General features: G+C 37.1%; 1 long non-coding RNA gene across 1 annotated transcript; it reads right to left on the reverse strand.

The window, feature by feature from the left end:
• Positions 1 to 644: 644 nt before the first annotated feature.
• Positions 645 to 4,096, reverse strand: LOC115430282 (uncharacterized). The gene is made up of 3 exons (XR_003936918.1): positions 3,976 to 4,096; positions 3,806 to 3,859; positions 645 to 1,540 (listed from the first exon to the last, which is right to left on the reverse strand). It is a non-coding gene; the product is annotated as an uncharacterized LOC115430282 (long non-coding RNA).
• Positions 4,097 to 19,147: the final 15,051 nt, after the last annotated feature.

The raw sequence follows: 19,147 nt of genomic DNA on the forward strand, positions 1-19,147 counted from the left end.
AGCTGTGAAAAATAATCTTAGTGTGCCAAGGCCTTCTAGGATACAGTGGCACCAACTGAGCCATGGACTTATCTACAAATTAAACACATATGTGTAATAACTCTAAAGTAACCATAAAAACACCAGTGACTAGATGCAACTTGTATTTGGACGCTGACACTCTGTCAGTATGCCTGTTTACCCTGTCTAAACTGAAGAACAATATTTAATAAAAAATGAGGAAGAGCTGTTGTGTGATTGATTGTATGAACAGGTTTGAAAAGCAGTCCCAGTTATCGTTTACAGACAAAGAAAAGAGAAGTAGATGGATCCACAAATCCAGGAAACCAAACCTAGATCTGTGGATCCTGTTTGGTGTCAGCTAACATTAATTTATGCTGTATTTTTGGGTCAAATCAGACCTTAAATGACGCATTGTTTTGGCTAAAGTTACTTCTTAGTAAAGCTCTTGGTTTCATGATCAGATCTTTCATGGCTTTTGTCTTCATTTTGTGATTCTGAACTTTGTGCTCCTACGTGATTTGTATTCACACCAGGAAAGTCCGATAGTCCACTTGCTTTGGGCTGGACCAAATGTGTTTTTTCTTTCTTTTTTTTTGGTGCGGTTCGCTTTCACATTGTACATTTTTGTAAGTGGACCAAAATCTGTAAACCACGTGTGCTGAGGTCGTTCAGCCATTGGACAGAAATGAACAGTGTCGATTAAAGTACCAAGTCCAAAGTGAAAGGAGAGAATGATGGAAATTTTGTGTGCTGTTTTGGTTATTGTCATAGCGATATGGTTTTTACAGATGCAGACGTTTGCAGAAATGTTTGAGCAGCAAAAGCGTTTGATGCAACGTCAGGTTTACAAAATTGTAGAATTCATTTCTCAATGACGAAGACACAAACAGACGGCTACAGAGGACAGCGCTCATGTGGACATATGTTGTGACTGTTGCTCTTCTTCATGCAAGATGTTACAGGTATGAAGTTGGAATTCTGCTAGTATATCAAAAGACTGTTCTCCAAAAGCATTATGTAACCAATTTTAGAGATATAAAAGTGAATTACAGTGTAATAACCGCTTGGACTAATTCAAAGACCTGGACCAGAATCAGAAGACACTAAATTCGGAAGGACCCACTGTATTGAGCAACAATAATGAGGCAAACGCAGGAGTAACAGTTGAGTATCCACTCTTACAATTTTTTACAGTGGATAAAGTAAGTTGTCTGATTTGTACAGAATACAAGAAAATAACCCAAACTGTCAGAAAAAAGAAAAAAAAAATTTAGTGTGCACACTTGAAACAAAAATGTCCGTTGGGGCCCTTAAGTGAAATTGGAGTTTTTGCAGGTTTACTTGTTGTAGAGTTATTACAAGTTCACCTGATTTCAAAAGTCCTTGCAGTGTAATGTAAGTGTATGTGTGTGAATGAGTGGGTACGTGGATATCTCCTCGGTGCTGATCCCTCTTCAGGGTGGTTGGCTCGCCATCTGTCACAGCAGGAGGTTTGTCCTGAACCTCAAACTCTTCCGTCCTCCAAAAAAAACCTGACCTGTAGACAGGTCACACAATTTACATTCAACTCCGTCCATTCTCTGATGCATCATTAGGGATATCAAATGTCAAAAGATGTACACCATTACATCTAATTCTGACATGAATCTTCATTTCTATTCAAATTTCAAATCTCTGTCTCAGTTGTACAACGTTCAGTCTTAAGTGTATCATTTATGAGAACTAAACATTAAAGTGCTCACACATTTACCTGTTCATGTGAACAGTGGTTCAATAATACTTATGGTAAGTAACCATTAACATTTAAAGTATCATATATCATAACTATATCAGAACCATGTGCAAAAACATAACAGTACACATTTTAAGTTCAACACAGAGGTATTAAGGAAGTGTGCTTAATGTACTCTTACACTATAGGCCTATTCATGTAAGAGAACTGCACCAAAAATTACCCTCTAGTTACCTTAAACTCAGCCGAAATAACATAACTGTTTTCAATAAATGACATAATACAAAATAAAATATTGTTTTACATTCATCACAACATGCCAAATAACTTTTTTCCCTTTAAATTGGCATTAGGAAAATTAAACACTTCCCCTTTAATTAAATATACATCAGCATAAAATAATAAACACCATGTGCATATGAAGTATTGCACCATTATTCACTTCAGTTCATTCTTATAACCGTAGTACAGGGATTAAAGCAAAAATTTTTCATCTGACTGAAAATTTTCTTCTGGTCAAAATCATTGGCCACTATTAAAAATGATGCAGTACAATACTACAAAAGCGTATAAGTTTAAATAGTCAAATTTGGCAATACTGTAAAACACACTGAATGGGAGAGTGTACCGGTGTAGAAGATTAGTAACATGGATAGAAAAAATGTCATGACTGGTATTGGTGGGGGGTCTGGGGGTACCCCCCCCCAGAAAATTTTTAAAGCTTCAGGTCAATTTTGGTGCTCTGTGGTTAATTTTAAAGGGTATGAAAACCTTTGAAGCATGTGAAAATAGCTAGAAGAAAACCTTACTGCAAAAAATGAGTGAAAAACTTTTTATTTAACAATTTAGGAACTCCTAAAACATAACTCCAACTTCAACAGCACGTGAATTTTGGGAAAAATGTCTGTGTAAATGTAACCCTAACCAACTAATCTTCAGCTTCTCAGACTGATGGCGGATCAGGACTTTTTTTTTTACCATTGGAACCATACAGAATTTTCTTGTGGCAAACTCCGCACATGCACGCACCAGGCTGCTTCATTTTTTTTGCACCATGATCTAATTGCAGTTCCATCGTCTCCCTTCTCATCAAGCCACGCCCATCTCCTATTTTTCACGCATCTCTCAATAGTTACCACTTCAGCACCTTTCTCTACAAACGTGTCCATGATGTTGTATATGCTAGCCAAAATAATCTGTACCTGGTCAAACCTGAGTGCGCCCCCCCCCGCCAATATCATGTTGTCTTTTGATTGGAAGAAATTATGTCAACTGAAACAGAAATTCTATTCCGTTCCAGATCCTCTCTGACGGTATTTAAAACACAGCGGCTTTGCAAATACCAAGGGTGTTACTCATTCATTCAGTTTTATCTTCGTACTGTACCACACAGATAGAAATAAAATGCTAAACGGGTCAAAATAAAGCACTTATGCAGTCGGGCGCGTAACCGCTTAAGGCCGCGGCGCGCACAGCCGCACGAACGGGAAGGGCACATACACACAAACACACACACTAGTCATATACCGGCAAGAGGAGATAAGCTCTGAACCCAAACATGAAGGTCCATGTAGATCAGTTGTGTCTTCTTCCCTTTTCGCTGTGGTTCTTTCATAATGAAAGCTACTTGTTAGCACTAAACTAAAGTTAGTCTGGAGGCTGAACTTCAGTAAAGCTGAACTTGTCCATGTGTTTCTGAGGCACAGAATGAGCAGAGTTTCCTTCCAAACATAAATAGTCATCAATCTGTCCTCCTGACATAAAAATAAAGAAGTCATCTTATTATCATCACTGTTAAACCTATCAGCCCCCTGTGCCTGTGTTCAACACCTGCAGACCCAGAACAGCAGACCCAGGACAGGATCGCGGTGCCGACTGGACTCCGCGAAACACGTGGGGAAGTGACTTCAATATGACTTTTTTCCCCCCTCAATTTTTCCATTTGCCGGAAATCCGTCGTGGTGACGGAGAACTTTAATTCCTGCCGTAGTAGCACCACCGTTTTCTTTCAACATCCAGAAAACCAAGAGGAAAATCGCACCATAACATCTAAAAAGGCACATTTCTCACCGTTGCTCTCTGTGTATCACGGCGGAGCCGCTGATGTCAGACCTCTCTGCAGCTCTGTGGATGAAAGGTCAGCAGTTAGCCTGTTAGCACACAGCTAGCATTAGCATAGACGACGGCAGTAAGCCCCAACAAGTTTTTTTTTTTCCCGCGGGATAACTGACTCGTCTTACCGACATAACTCTCTCCTTCGTTCAGTCACTCGGCTCCGGACCTCCCGTGGGTGAGTGCTCTGATTCTGTCTTTTCTCCTTTCACAGGTAAACTCCAGGTCTTTCTCCTGCTTTTCTCTTCCTCTTAGCTGCAGCTGCTCTCTCTCCTCTGGCTCAGATCCAAAAAGGACCAAATGAGCCACGCGCTTGCACTTCACCTCTGAGCCGACAAGCTGAGCGTGGCCTGCGTAACCTCTGATTGGCTGCTGAGAACTAGATACCCCTCGTGGGACCATGCGAGCTGAGCGGTGCATTCAAATGCAATAGGACAACCGACACTTTGCTGATGCAAAACAAATAAAGACAAAGAAAATAAACAGTCTCTCCTTTTATTGTACTCTAATAACTGTGTGTGTTTTACACCTGGCTACAATTAGTGCTCCGTACTGCTTACCTATATGTATCTGTCCTATATCACTGTTCAGTTTAGCCAGGGACAGAATTCCTTAACACAGGTAAAGTTTGCTGGGGGTGATGAAGTCGATTATTATTTTTCTTTTCAAGCACAACAGACAAATCTAACCGGAGTTCTGAAAATGAAATGTCCACATGTTACTGTTTTGCATAAGCACTGAATCCAACCCATACCCACACTGAAGCTCAGTTACGGGGAACACAAACCAAAATGACACTGGCTTTGACCTCTGCCTTTCTACAGTGTGAATATGAACTAATAATGCACCATTTACACAAGAGGACAAAAATCCAACTGTGTTAGATCAGGTCCAGGCTGCTTTCACACCTCAAACGAACCGCACCAGGGTTCGTATGGTACCGCACTGAGACCACCTCTTCAGCTGGGTCTCGGTTCGCTTGTTTGGTCCGGAACAGAGTTTGGTGGTTTTTATTCACACCAGCCCAAAAGGTCCGAACCAAGGGAGCAAACGAACTCTGGTCCATTTTAAATGAACCAAACAAGGCAGGTGTGAATACACCCTAAAAGTTCTGATCAAAATTTCCCCTTTCGAAGCACATAGTTTTTGACCATCTCCAAAACATTACCAGAATCAAAGGTTTACTGTCTAAACCAGACTTAGAGAGACTTATCCAAGCATTTATCTGGAGCAGGTTAGACTACTGTAACGGCCTTCTCACTGGACTCTCTAAACCAGCTATAAGACAGCTGCAGTCCATCCAGAACGCTGCTGCTCCAGTCCTGACTAGAACCAGGAAGTACCACCATATTAGTCCTGTGCTCAGATCTCTACATTGGCTTCCTGTGGCTCAGAGAATAGACTTTAAAACAGCTCTGCTCGTTTATAAGTCTGTCCATGGTCTAGCACCAAAGTACATTTGTGACAGGATAGTCCCATATGAACCATCTCAGACCCTGAGAACCTCATGGACTGGTCTGAGAACCTCGTGGACTGGTCTGAGAACCTCATGGACTGGTCTGAGAACCTCATGGACTGGTCTGAGAACCTCGTGGACTGGTCTGAGAACCTCAGGGACTGGTCTGAGAACCTCAGGGACTGGTCTGAGAACCTCATGGACTGGTCTTCTGCTGGTGCCCAGAGTCAGGACTAAACAGGATGAAGCTGCGTTTCAGTTCTATGCAGCTAAACTCTGGAACAGTCTTCCTGATGATGTGAGACAGACCTGAACTGTGACAGTGTTTCAGTCCAGGCTGAAAACGGCTCTGTTCAACTGTGCATAAAACAACTGAAAGGGTTCTATCTGTACTCTTCTCTTTTACTTTGTTTGAATTGAATATTATTTCTGTTTTATTGACCTTTCAAAGAATACAACTCAGTGATAAAAGCAATCCCCTCTGGCTTACTTCATTTAATGAAAAGTCACTTATCCTTCTGTCAAGAAATTCGGCCAGTGGGCACGTCTGTGTTGCTTTTGAATGGTATCAATATACAAGACAAGAAATGGAACAATAAACATATAAGAACAATTTTTCAACACAAGTGTTCAGAGAACGCAAACCTGCGCCAAGCACCCCGAACGGTGTGCATGTGTGGATCGACTATTTCTGTTTAAATTCAACAGTTTCCAGGTTGTTCCATACAGCAGAAAAAGTTGAAGCTTGGTACCAGTCATGTGTATGTCAAATTAGATTCAATTCCAATCAATATTTGTTGAGTTCTAATTTTAAATGTGTGATAAATGGGATTTTCAATGTTAAATGTAAATGTCCACAGAGTCCACATTCCACAGTGGATGTGGACAATTTAGTTCCAGATACAAGATATTGTTCTAAGCTACGGGTGGATCAAAGTGGAGGCTAAGCGGAGTCGTTTTGAATTTTTGATGAATTTTGGAAAATTGCTCAATGATGACAGATAGGAAAACTGTAGATGTTGTGACCTTGCTGTGACCTTGAACTTTGGCCTACTTGGCCCAAAATTGAATGGGTTGGTCCCAGGGCCTAGGCCTATCTGTGGGGAAGATTTGGGAAAGATGGGTGGAATAGTTTTCCCGTAAAGTTGCTAACAAACAAACAAACAAACAAACAAACACACACACACACACACACACACACAAAGCAAAGTGATCACAATACCTCCTGGAGGAGGAAATAAAAAGAGGTTTTCACCACGAGGAAAATTTTCTTGGTGCTCTTATTTGGAGGACATAGACTGGGAAAAAGCCTGGCTTTTACCTCACAAATACTGTATCCATAACAAAGTCAAAGAAATTCATTTCAAAATTATTCACAAGATATATCCTGTTAACTCTTTCATTTTTTAAAATTCAAGGATGTGGAGAACTCCTGTGTTTTTTGTGGCCATGCTGATGAAACTTTAAACCATTAGTTTTTTTTTTTCATGAAATGTCACAAAACAGTTTTGTTCTGACTTGTGTTCTTATTTTTGTACACTTAATAATGGACCAGGCTTCCCGTGTGGCTGGGTGCATTTATTTGCTGTCTCTGTACAGTACACATAAATACAGTACATAAACATGAGTCAGCCATTACTGTGTTCCTCCCTCTCTTTGACTAGAGAAGCGCCTTACAGCTGTACTCACATCTGGGGATCTCCCCCTTGTGATGAAAACTAGGAACTACGCTAGCACTGCAAATCTGTGTCTAACTTACAGAATTTAGGAGTAAAATAATATAAAAATAATAAAATATGAAATAACAACACATAAAATAAAATAAAAAATAATGAAATAAATAAAGTTAAATGTAGGGGTGTCCTATTTTTCACTTTTTAACATTTCTTATGTCTTTCTTTGTAACCTTTTCTGGGTACTCCCACATTATATCTTCACCCAAGTTAACATATCATACTGTTTTTCCCTGAAAGATATTATATGTTATTATGAAAATAAGACCAAATATGTGCAATATTTCTTTATTTATTTATGTATTTTTTATTGGGTAAATATTTCATTAAACAAAAATTTTCAGCCTCTAAACCAACCTTTCCTCATGTTTTAATTGAATCCAACTCACTTTATAACTCATTAGCCCTTGTTAATAATACAAAAATAGAAAATTTCTGGATACCTATGACAAGTTATTTAATAGATCTTCTGACATTTGATGAAATTTTAGATAAGAGATTATTTATGCGTCTATTTATTTTATTTATTTATTCATTTTTTGGTTTGTTTTTGTATATGTATTGTTGAAAATGTATTCTGTGCATGTACTGATTTTATGATTGTATTTTATTTTTATATCTGTATTCTTGTGTGTTGTGTGTATTGTGTTGTATGTTAAATGTTTGACAGTATTGTAAATTGATATTTAAATAAAGTTTATTAAAAAAAAAAAAATCTACACCTGAAGACACATTCACAATTTAGAATTTGTTGTAAATTTGTTCATTTTATTTGGAAAATTCCATATACATAAAAATAAATATACCAAAACACACCCAAATTTTATAATCTTCCTATTGGAATTTGAAAAATATATTAAATCTTTAGAATTTATCTATAATAAAAAAAAGCTCTAACACCCTGGCTATTTATAAACAATTCTTTACTATTGACTGAACTCTCTGTTGCATTTATTTATTTATTTTTGTTGGATTTGGTATTTTTATTTGTTTACTTTTTTATACTATTATTTGTATATTATGCTTTGTGTCTTTAAACCTATGCATTATTTTCTTAAAATTATTTGTTCAAATGCTTTTCCCTTTTTGACATCTTGTTTGTTAAAAATGTATGTACTGTATACTCAAATGTTTTCAATAAAGTTGGGGGGAAAAATCAACAGGGAAATAAAACAAGTAAAAAAAAAAAAAAAACCGACAAATTTTAAAATCTTCCTAATGGAATTTGAAAAATATATTAAATATTTAGAATTTATCTTTAACCAAAAAAAAAAGAAAAAAAAAAAAGAAAAAAAAAGCTCTAGCACCCTGGCAATTCATAAACAATTCTTTAAAATAGACTGAACTCTCTGTTGAATTTATTTATTTATTTGTGTTAGATGTTTTTTTTTTTTTTATTTATTCTTTTTTTTAGTATTATTTGTCTATTCTGCTTTGTCTTTAAATCTATGCATTATTTTCTTAAACTTATTTGTTCAAATGCTTCTTCCTTTTTGACATCTTGATGTTTGTTTGTTCAAAATTTATGTCTTGTATACCCAAATATTTTCAATAAAGTTGAAAAAAAAATTCTACACCTGAAGAAGACTCTCCATTCACTGTTAAGTCACAATAGAATAGTCATCAATAAAATAATGCAATTTAAGAATAAAAATCCAGACGCCAACATTAAGAGTCAGAATGTGCGAATAAGAAAAAGCTGCCACAGGATGAGAAAATTAAAAAAAAAAAACAAAAACAAAAAAAGAATTCAGTGGCTTTAAAATTTACTTTGACTTGTATTTCATTGTTGACAGAATGAATTTACCATATTTCATACTTGGCTTCATTTGTGGAGCATCTTTAAACACAAAATATAACACTGAAAACTCCATACTGTTGCACCCCTTAAAACTAAGACAGGAAGAAATTTCACCTGAAACAACTGATCACTTCTTCTTACTCATAGTATTATTATCTGTTATCTGTGTCTGTATTGCACTGTAGAAAATCTCCCCTGTGACAGGAGGTTTGGGCTGCTAACAGGTGTTTTCAGACAGGTAGGGAGTTCAATATTAACAGCTGGAATTACAATCACAGATTAGAATCATTCTGAGGTAGAATCACAGATCAGATTTATCTTTGGTCTTGATTTGGACCAATAGGAGCGAGCTGTAGAAGGTGTGGATCTGTGGCAATATTCCTCTGATTTCATCTGCAGACACTTTAACCCTTTAATGCATGAAGTATGAGAACCTTAGTTAAGAGTTTTTTCCCTGAGTCTTTTTTTTCCTCTTTAGGCACGAAAAAAAAACAACAATGTGATTGAAATGTTTTTTAATGGACCTTTTTTTTTTTTTTTGTCTGTCGTCTTTCTTTTTTGTTGTTGTTTTATTGTTGTTTTTCAAGTCTGTAGTCTCTCTCTCTCTGTCTCTCTTTTTTTTTTCTAAATGGACCTATTTTTTATGGAGTTACAAAACTCTCCACTCAGCTGGACATTATGCGTTTAGTTTTGGAAGCAAAGAAACATTTAAAGCACAAATATCAGAAAGTGATAAACTGTGTGAAAACTATGAAATAAAAACATTTTTAATGCAGCTAATCTGATGTTTTCTCACATTTTAACGTACTCTAATACTAGTTATTACTCACTTCAAGGAGATAATATGAAAAAATAACCTTTATGTTTAAGAAAACTGTTAATTACAGTTTAATAACAACTAGCAATGATTAACACTCAAACATGTTACTGCAGATCAGTTTTTTTTTTTTTGTTAGTTCATTTCAAATATGCAACAAGACAAAGTAATCCTACTTAGTCTTTAGAAATAAAACAAGTAGTAAGAAGTCATGGAAGAAAACAAAAAACAAAACCAAAACTTTATACATATACATGACTTCATTTGCACATTCGAAAAGTAGAACTTATTTAATCCCACCCCTTCTCCACACAGGTTTATCAATAACAGGACAGTTACAGTAATGGTATGAATGTCAGTGTATTATGGGATGGTGCATAAGTGTCCACTGTGTTGGCTGATATGGAACTAAAACCACAAAACCCATGAATATTCAAGAGAACAGCTGGAGAATATCAGTCCACTGTAGTGAGCGCTGTGCATGAAAGGGTTAATTCTATACACCACCTGTTCTAAAGCTGAAAAAGAGCAGAGAAAGTCCGTTCTGAGCTCCTGGAAAAACATGAAGACAACCTGTTTCCTCTGTGGACAGAAAAACTCTGAGGTAACAAAAACACAGCAGTTATTATTCAGATGATTCTACACAACATCGTAGTGTACATTCTAATGAACTTCTGCCTTTAGATCCTTCAAAATCTAACTGACTGAACCTTATTTAAGTGAAAAGTGCAATTTTAGAATCACTGACAAGTAGTTTTAGTGCGAATAAAACATTTATTTACAGTAGTCTTGACACAATAATAGTCTATTTATCTTTTCAGTTCAGAACAAATAGGTAATAAATACTGGATATATGAGGACTCAAAGCCACTACATCAAAAACATGCAAAATAAAAATATGTTTATACATTAATTAGGCTTATGTAATGTATTACTAGAGCTGTTATTACACATTTTACTGTGTCCTAAGTGTGTTTACAACACAACAATCTGTAATTTAACAGAATTTTTACTGTTTATTTTACAGATTTTTCCTGTATTTTTAAGATACAGGGAAATATCAATTAAATGACAAAAATAGACTGTGATTTTACATGTCAAATGTAAAATAACATAAAAAACTGTAACTGTGAATAATCATAAAATTTCCATTTTTTAAAAGAATTTTTTTTCTTTTTTCACAGAAAAATACAGTTAAAATACATTTGCAAATGTATCGTAATTTCACAAATATTTATTTTCTATTTATGAGATTTTAAAAAATTTAAAGTTTAATATTGTAAAAAATAAATAAATAAATAAATAATAATAATAAAACGAGATAAAATTACTGACAATTAACTGCAAAAGAAGTATTTGTTCTGTAAGTTTAACAAGACTTGTTTCTTAATTGACAAATATCTTGTGTAATTACAGGAGGTTTCACAACAAAAATGTTGAATAAATGTATTTTTGTGAATGTATAACATGTATAAGCACTGATAAACTGTCCAAATACAGTTTTTATCAGTGGATTGGACAACCGAGTCTCAGTGAAAATTACTTATATATATATTTATAGGTAATTTGATTGTTTTAATACATGTAAATATTCTTTATTAAACATTAGAAAGTAAAAAAATATGCAAAATCTCATGTAAAGTTAGGGCAAAAAACTGTATTTTAATTATGGAAAATCAATGTATTTTCATGAAATGGTTATTTTCCATTATTTTACAGTATTTTTTCAGCACCCCTGCTGCCGGAATAATAGTGTGTTTTTACGTTTTTGTTTTTTTTTTGTTTTTTTTTTCAGTGCATACAGTTATTATAAATTATAAGAGACAATTCCCCTGTATCTGCATTTTCTTCATTTTGTTTTGTATTTTGTGATTTTTTTTCTTCATTATATATTTCACCAAAGTTTATATTTGTGCAAATAATGTCTTTATAACACAAAATGTCACTTTCTCCTATATTATAAAATGGAAGTGGACTCTGTCTGTGTGTAAATAGATAGATAACTTTATTTATCCCACAGTGGGCAGTTCCATTTAACTGTCTCCAATGCAGTTTCAGTGGATCCTTAAAATCCACACATGACTGCTGAGTCGACGCCCTTTTGTTTATGTTCAGTTAATGAGAGATTTTGCTTAAAAAGTCAGTTTTTCTTCAGTTTCCTGTTTCTGATATAAAAACTTTTGCATTTCATCTAAACTTTGATGAACATCTACATGATCTGTGAATTAAATCTAGAAAAATATCTAATTTTCACTGAAGAAATGCAAAATAAGGAGGATAATATCGCAATAAATGGTGATAAATCATTTAAGAAAGGGTAAATATGAGAAAAATTCATTTGTGAACTGCCACAAAAGTAGCACTGGGTCCTTATGGGTTAACTGGGTTTCCCTGGCTAAACAAAATAAAATGACAAAATTAACAATAATCATAAGATTCAGCAGAAAATAAAAGTAGACATTCAAAAGAAAAAATATAATGATGAGCAATAGTAAGAATGACTGTAAAATCAAAAAATAAACATGATCTCAAAGGTTATTTTGTTTAAAAAAAAAAAAAAACCCTGTAATTATCTGTCATTCCACAGGGTGTCGCTGAAATCCAAACCACCACAGGAACAAGCAGCTGTTTGACTGGTTCCCAGTTCTTTTCAGATTGAACCCTTTCATGTATACTGGTCACTACATTGGACACCTATTCTCCAGCTGTTCTTTTGTGTATTCCTGGGTTTGGTTGTTTTAGTTCCATATCAGCCAACACACAGCACCATCCCATACACTGACATTCAGACCATTACTGGAACTGTGCTTTTCTTGGTAAACCTGATCTGCACTAACATGTTTGTGTGGAAATGAATTGCTAATTGTTTCCTCTGAGAAGGAACGGCCAAGGTTATGTTTTCATCTGGGTTTGTCTGTTTGTTTGTCTGTTCGTCTGTCTGTTAGCGAGATAACTCCAAAAGTTATGGAAGGATTTGGATGAAATTTTCAGGAAATGTTAAAACTGGCACAAGGAACCAATGATTTTTATATTATCTCCATTAAGTGAGTAATAACTCATGTTAGTGTATGTTAAAATGTGAGAAAACATCCAATTAGCTGCATGAAAAATGTTTTTATTTCATAGTTTTCACACGATATATCACTTTCTGACATTGCCATTTAACCCTTTCATGCATAGTGGTCACTCCAGTGGACAGTTGTTCTCCAGCTGTTCTCTTGTGTATTCATGGGTTTTGTTGTTTTAGTTCCATATCAGCCAACACAGTGGACACTTATGCATATGTAACTTTGCTGTTCTTGATAAACCTGATCTGCACTAACATGTTTGAGTGTAAATCCATTGTTATTAGACTGTAATTATCATTTTTTTCTTTCACAAAATGTTTTTTTTTTGGTATATTATCTCCATGAAATGAGTAATAACTAGTATTAGAGTATGTGTAAATATGAGAAAACATCAGATTAGCAGCATTAAAAGTGTTTATATTTCATAGTTTTCACTGTATATCAGCAAATATATGTTTGTTTGCTTCAAAAATTCAACGCATCGTATCCATTTGAGTGAACATTTTTGCAGCTCCATGAAAAATAGGTTCATAAAAAGTTGTCAATTGCTTTTTTTTTCATGTCTAAAGAGGAATAAAAACAGGGGGGGAAAAAATCATGATTAAGGTTCTCATAATTCATGCATGAAAGGGTTAATACATGTTTCTTTGCTTCAAAAATTAAACCCATGGTGTCCAGCTGAGTGGACATTTTTGAAACTCCACAAAAAAATAAGTTCATTTAAAGACATTCAATCGCATTGTTTTTTTTTTTTCATACCTAAAGAGGAATAAAAACACTCAGGTAAAAAATCTTGACTAAGGTTCTCATAATTCAATCATTCATAATTCAAATCCGTGTCGCTGTTTTCATGTGTAGTGGAACTCGTGCTTCTTGGTACATAGCGATGATGCTCTGTTAGCTCCAAAGGAAAACAAGTTGATAGTGGAACTGCTCTGAGATCAGTGTGAACATTGCTGGATGGTGTTCTCCTCTCCATTCTGCAGTAATAGTGTCCAGACCCTGCTCTGTTTGAACATCTGTGGATCATCAGCATACAGGAGATCATCACACACTACAAAACCTACAATGGAATTAAGATCTAATGACAGAAGAAGATCAAAGAAGTCCAAAAAAATCGTTGCTTTCTGTAACTTCAGCTGAATTCGATTATTACAAAGACAAAAGAAACCAAAATAAATCCAACATGCTGATTGGATAATGTGAACGTCCTCTGCTTCTAAAACTCCTCCTTTATTTAACCCATAAAGACCCAAACACCTACTGGCAACCAAAACCATCTACTGCACAGGTGTCAAACATGCGGCCCGGGGGCCAAATCCGGTCCGCCAAAGGGTCCAGTCCGGCCCTTGGGATGAATTTGTGAAATGCAAAAATTACACTAAAATATGAACAATCCCTTTAGTTCGGGTTCCACATTCAGACCAATTCAATCTCCAGTGGGTCAGACCAGTCAAATACTATCAGAATAACATAGAAATAATGACAACTGCAAATGTTTCTCTTTGTAAATATAAATATTTTCATGTATTTACACTAAAACAAAATATAATTTTGCAAAAAATGTGAATAACCTGAAATGTCTTAAGGGAAGTAAGTACAATTTGAACCATATTCTGTTATTATAATGTTTTGTGTGTTTGTAGATCCACTGTGATCTGTAAGTTATAATGAACATGTGGAAATGATAAACTGAGGCAGAATATTGTTAAAATTATACTTATTTTTTCAGTTTGTTCATGTTATTCACATCTTTGGAAAGGATAGTTTGTAGATGTAAACCTTTTCATAATGTAAAGTAATTTTTTTCACTCCAAAACAGAGAGAATAATTTGGAGTTGACATTATTTATATATTATTATGTTATTATTTTACTGGTTCGGCCCATTTCAGATCAAATTTAGCTGAATGTGGAACTGAACTAAAATGAGTTTGACACCCCTGGTCTACTGATCTAAACTGTTTAATGCACAATTCGGATTTTTTGGTGAAATCCGTTTTTTTTTTTGGTGTGTGTCGTTCATATTCCACATTAAATGCGACTTCTGTCAGTTTTGAGTCTGAACTGAATGTGACCCTGAAGTGACCCACATGTGCAAAAGAGGTCCTGACATAATACGTGACCACGCAGACACACACTGTGTTTATGGAAGTAACACTCCTGGGACGCAGAATTGTAACATTTGTCGCATTTCAATGGCGTAAAGGTCGGATAAATGCGACCTGGCCGTTCAGACTGAAGTTGCATTGCAAAATTTCCGATATCGGATTTAGGAGCACATATGAAAGTGGCCTGGGTCGGATTTGTGCAGTTCTGGATCCAGACTGACCCAGAACCACAGTCAATATGAGTCCAGTATTCCTGAAACCCTCCATAGAAACCATTGGATCCACTTGAGCCAGTGGGACCAAAGCCTCCTGAGACCATCTGTCCTGGAAACTCAAGGCCTACGTCTGCAACAGCCACTGGAACAAATGTGTGGACGTGGACTCAGAGCTGGTGTTGAAGCCGTGGTCTCCTCCTCAGGAAATACCGCTGTCCAACATCCCACCGTCCACACAGGGACTGTTAACGCCGGTGGCTTCATGGCCCACCACGTCTTGGGGTGTCCTTTTGGTTTAGTCCTGTTGTGTGGTTGACCTGGTTTTCATGGTGGTGTGTTTGATGGGAGTGACGTTGGATGATGGATTCTCCGAGGTGTCGTCTTCTCTGTGTTATGGTTTCATCCGTTCATCTTGAAATCCGTCTCCAATGGAGTCCAATCCAAATCCTGGATCCTTCAGCTCCTCCCATGTGCTCCAACTAAAGCCTGTGAACAGTAGAAAGGGTTCAGGTCTAGGAAGGACCAGGACTACAGACTGGTCAGTGTGTCCAGGTAGTAGTGGAAGTCAGGACTGAAGGGTTTGTCCTGGAGTTTTCAGAGGTTTGAAGGAACCCGTGGTAGAAGGAAGTCCTCGTATGATGGGACGGCAGCGTTTGATGACAACTCAGAGGATCTAGAACAGGGGTGTCAAACAGGCCCGGACTGGCTAATCGGGAGGACCTGGACAATTCCCGGTGGGCCGGTATAATATTTAGGCCACAAGGGCCGGAGTTCACTTTAAATATATATTTAATATTTTATTTATTTATTTTTTTTTGGGGGGGGGGGGGGGGGGGGGGTGTTCAGTCATAGATCACGTCAGTCACTGATCATGTAATCTGCAGCCGCTGTTCCTGGGCCCCACCCCCTCTACTTGCAAGCTGTTTTTTTTCTTCCTCTTATTTGCAGACGCACCGTGACCTGACGTCATCTGTCCTTGCATACAGTTCGTAGCTCTAGACTGTATCTGTGGAGCAGATACCATCTGTGCTCTGTAGGCTGTGGATGGTCAGCTGTGTTTACTGTTTGAAACATGGAGAATAGAAAGAGCAAGGGTGGTGTGGAGAAGGCAAGAATGAAAAAGAGGAAAGCTCTGGAACCAAACGCAGCCAGACGTGCCAAAATCTGCAACTTTTTCACAAAAACGACCTCCGGTTGGAAACAACTAATGAGGACGATGAACCGGGTAAACCACCTTTCAAGTGAGTTAATTATCCAGTGAATGAATTGTGTGGCATTGTGGCGTGTAACTTCACGTTATGCAGTTTAAATAATAGTATGATGCGAGGCCACAGAACTGGGAAACTTTGTCTTGTAGCTCCTCAGAGTCAGAAAGCAGATCCAGCAGCAGACACCAGCCATGAGCCCACAAGTCCAGAGTGGGCAGGTAGGACTGAGAGAGGGAAGAGGATTAGAAGAAATAGGCTCCAATGAAGAGTATGGTGTAGGCCTGTTCAGTATGAAAGGTGCTCTGAGATGCTCCAGGATTCAGCACTACATGAATGAAACTGACACCAAGGCTTTGAAAATAGAAGATTTGTGCTGAGAATTATGAGCATTTTGAAACTGTGCTTTAGTGTCAGAAGCAGAGCCAGGAGCCAGTAGTGATGAGGGGATTGTTCCTGTCAGGATGGAAGGAAAAGGTGAGCTGTTGGAACAGACTGTGTGAACAAGCAGTAGTTCCACTAAAACCACTTTCTAGACCCAAACCATCGTACTGGCCTATTTTATTTTTTATTATTAAAAGTGAGACAGTAAATACACAAAGCCCACAACTGAAAGGCAATAGTATAAAGTAACATTAAATAAGCCTGCATATTTTGACAATGTAAATATCTTTATTGGTTAAGTAAGTCACAATGTCTATAGATATTATTTTTTATTGTGATCCAGGTGCAGGTGAGTCTAGAGAAACTGGAGGAAGTGTGAAAGGGAGAGCAGAGTCTACTGATGACAGAGGAGCAGCTCAGCAGCACAACCCTGAACCACTAGGCACAAATGACACAGATGAAGAGGAGTCTGTTGTTAGCTTTGATTACTTTGCTCGCCCTCAGTCACAGGATATACAGACATTTTTTTCTTATCATCCTCATCAAACCCCTAATATCACTATACCAAAAGTTTTCAATAGCAACGATGGAACAAACTGCAAGTAAGTTGTGATGGAAATCTTTTGTTGCAGAGAATACGAAAATGATAGTTTTTAGAAAGTGCAGCAAGCTTTATTTTTTAAAAATTATTTTTATATATTCATTTATTTCATTTCAAACATTTTAAAGGTTTGAAAATGTTAACACTTATAAGAACAAAAATATAGATTCTGTTATTGTTGTGTTGTGAGGAATAATAATGTTGGAGATGTGGATGTGCACTCACTGTTGAAATAAATCCACATTGTGAAGCAACCTTTACTTGCACTGAATTGGAAATGTCATGTCTGCTCCCAGACTGTGTCTGTCTTTTCTGTTTTGTCTGTCATTTCCTGTTTTATTTTGTTAAGTTTCCCTCTTGTGTCATGTCTGGTGTCTTTACTTCCCCTCCTTGATTGTTTCACCTGCTCCTGATTACCTGACTCCTCCCTGATTGTCTCCACCTGTGTCCAATTGTCTTCCCTCCCTCTTGTGTATTTAAACCCTGTGTCCTCCCCTGTTCCTTTGCCAGTTTGTGTTCTACCTTTGTGTGCGCACTTACCAGCGTTTTTGGATACCTGTCAGTCTGTCTGCCCGTTTTGACCCATTTTGCCTTCCGACCACCAATTCTGCCTGTCCCCTCGTCTGCCTGCTCGTCTGGTTCTGACCTGGTTCGTACTTCGACTTCTGATTCTGCCTATTCCCTGATTACCTCAGCCTCCAACGTGTTACCTTGTGTTTCGACCCTCGCCTGGACTTTGACCGTGAGTAGCCTATCCCTCATGTCCCGTTGCCTTCTGAATTGCCCTCCTGTGTATGACCTGGCTTGTTTTTTGACTATCCTCTGTTTTACCGTAGTCGGGGTGTTGACGGGAATCCTCCGGCTCGGCCGTGCTGACCATCCATATTCCCCGCTCACAGCCCGGACGAAGAGTCCTGAATCACACGCCTTCATAGACGTGTTAACTATTCTGTGCTGTGTTTTTCCTACTGTGATTGTGTTTAATAAACACTCTCAATTGGTCATCTGCGTTCTGGTCTTGCATTTGGGTTCAGCCTTTGTACTAGCCCCATTAAAGGAAATATTTTAGAAAATGCACTGAATTACAAGGCTTTGCAGAACAGTGTGTAGACCTAACATGTAAGGTTATAATTCCATGATTTTAATAATAACCGGTCGTGATCTAAAGTGGGCCGGTCTGAGGTATGAAACTCCAGGGCTGAAAATGAGTCTCAGTCCGGCCCTGGTAGACACTAGAGGAAACACAAGAGCAGCGCTGGCTTCAGGGGGAGCGTCTCCCTCACCAGACTCAGTCACATGATCACCTTTTATGATGACGTCATGACGCAGCTCTGACTCTGCTCCGCTAGGCTGTTGGCCTGTGGAAAATCGAGTTCCATTTGAAAGCAAAACTTTGGGAGTTTCAAGCAAAGAGGAGTGATTTTCAAGAAAACTTTGGAAGTCTGATGGAAAAGTTTGGAACTCACAAGTAAAGAGGACTGATTTAGAAGTCAAATGATCTAATGTTTTATTGGGACTTAATGTCGTTTGCTCTCAAATCTCCTTTTTGGTTAAAAATCCATTCTTTTTCATTGATGAATAAGAAAAACTAATTTCTCTCCACACTTTTTTTTGTTGTGAATTTTATTTCATGTCATCTGAAACGTCTTGATCATGGGTGTCAAACTCATTTTAGTTCAGGGGCCAAATTCAGCCAAATTTGGTCTGCAGTGGGCCGGAGCAGTCAAATAATAACAGAATTCTATAGAAATAATGTCAACTCCAAACTTTCCTTACATGATGAAAAAGTTGACATCTACAAACTGCCCTTTAAAACGATGTGAAGAACATGAACAACCTACAATTGAAGAAAAATCAGTGCAATTTAAACAATATTCTGTCTCAGTTTATCATTGACGTCATGTTCATTCC

The sequence above is a fragment of the Sphaeramia orbicularis genome, chromosome 12 (genome assembly GCF_902148855.1).
Source record: "Sphaeramia orbicularis chromosome 12, fSphaOr1.1, whole genome shotgun sequence".
NCBI classification, from domain to species: domain Eukaryota; kingdom Metazoa; phylum Chordata; class Actinopteri; order Kurtiformes; family Apogonidae; genus Sphaeramia; species Sphaeramia orbicularis.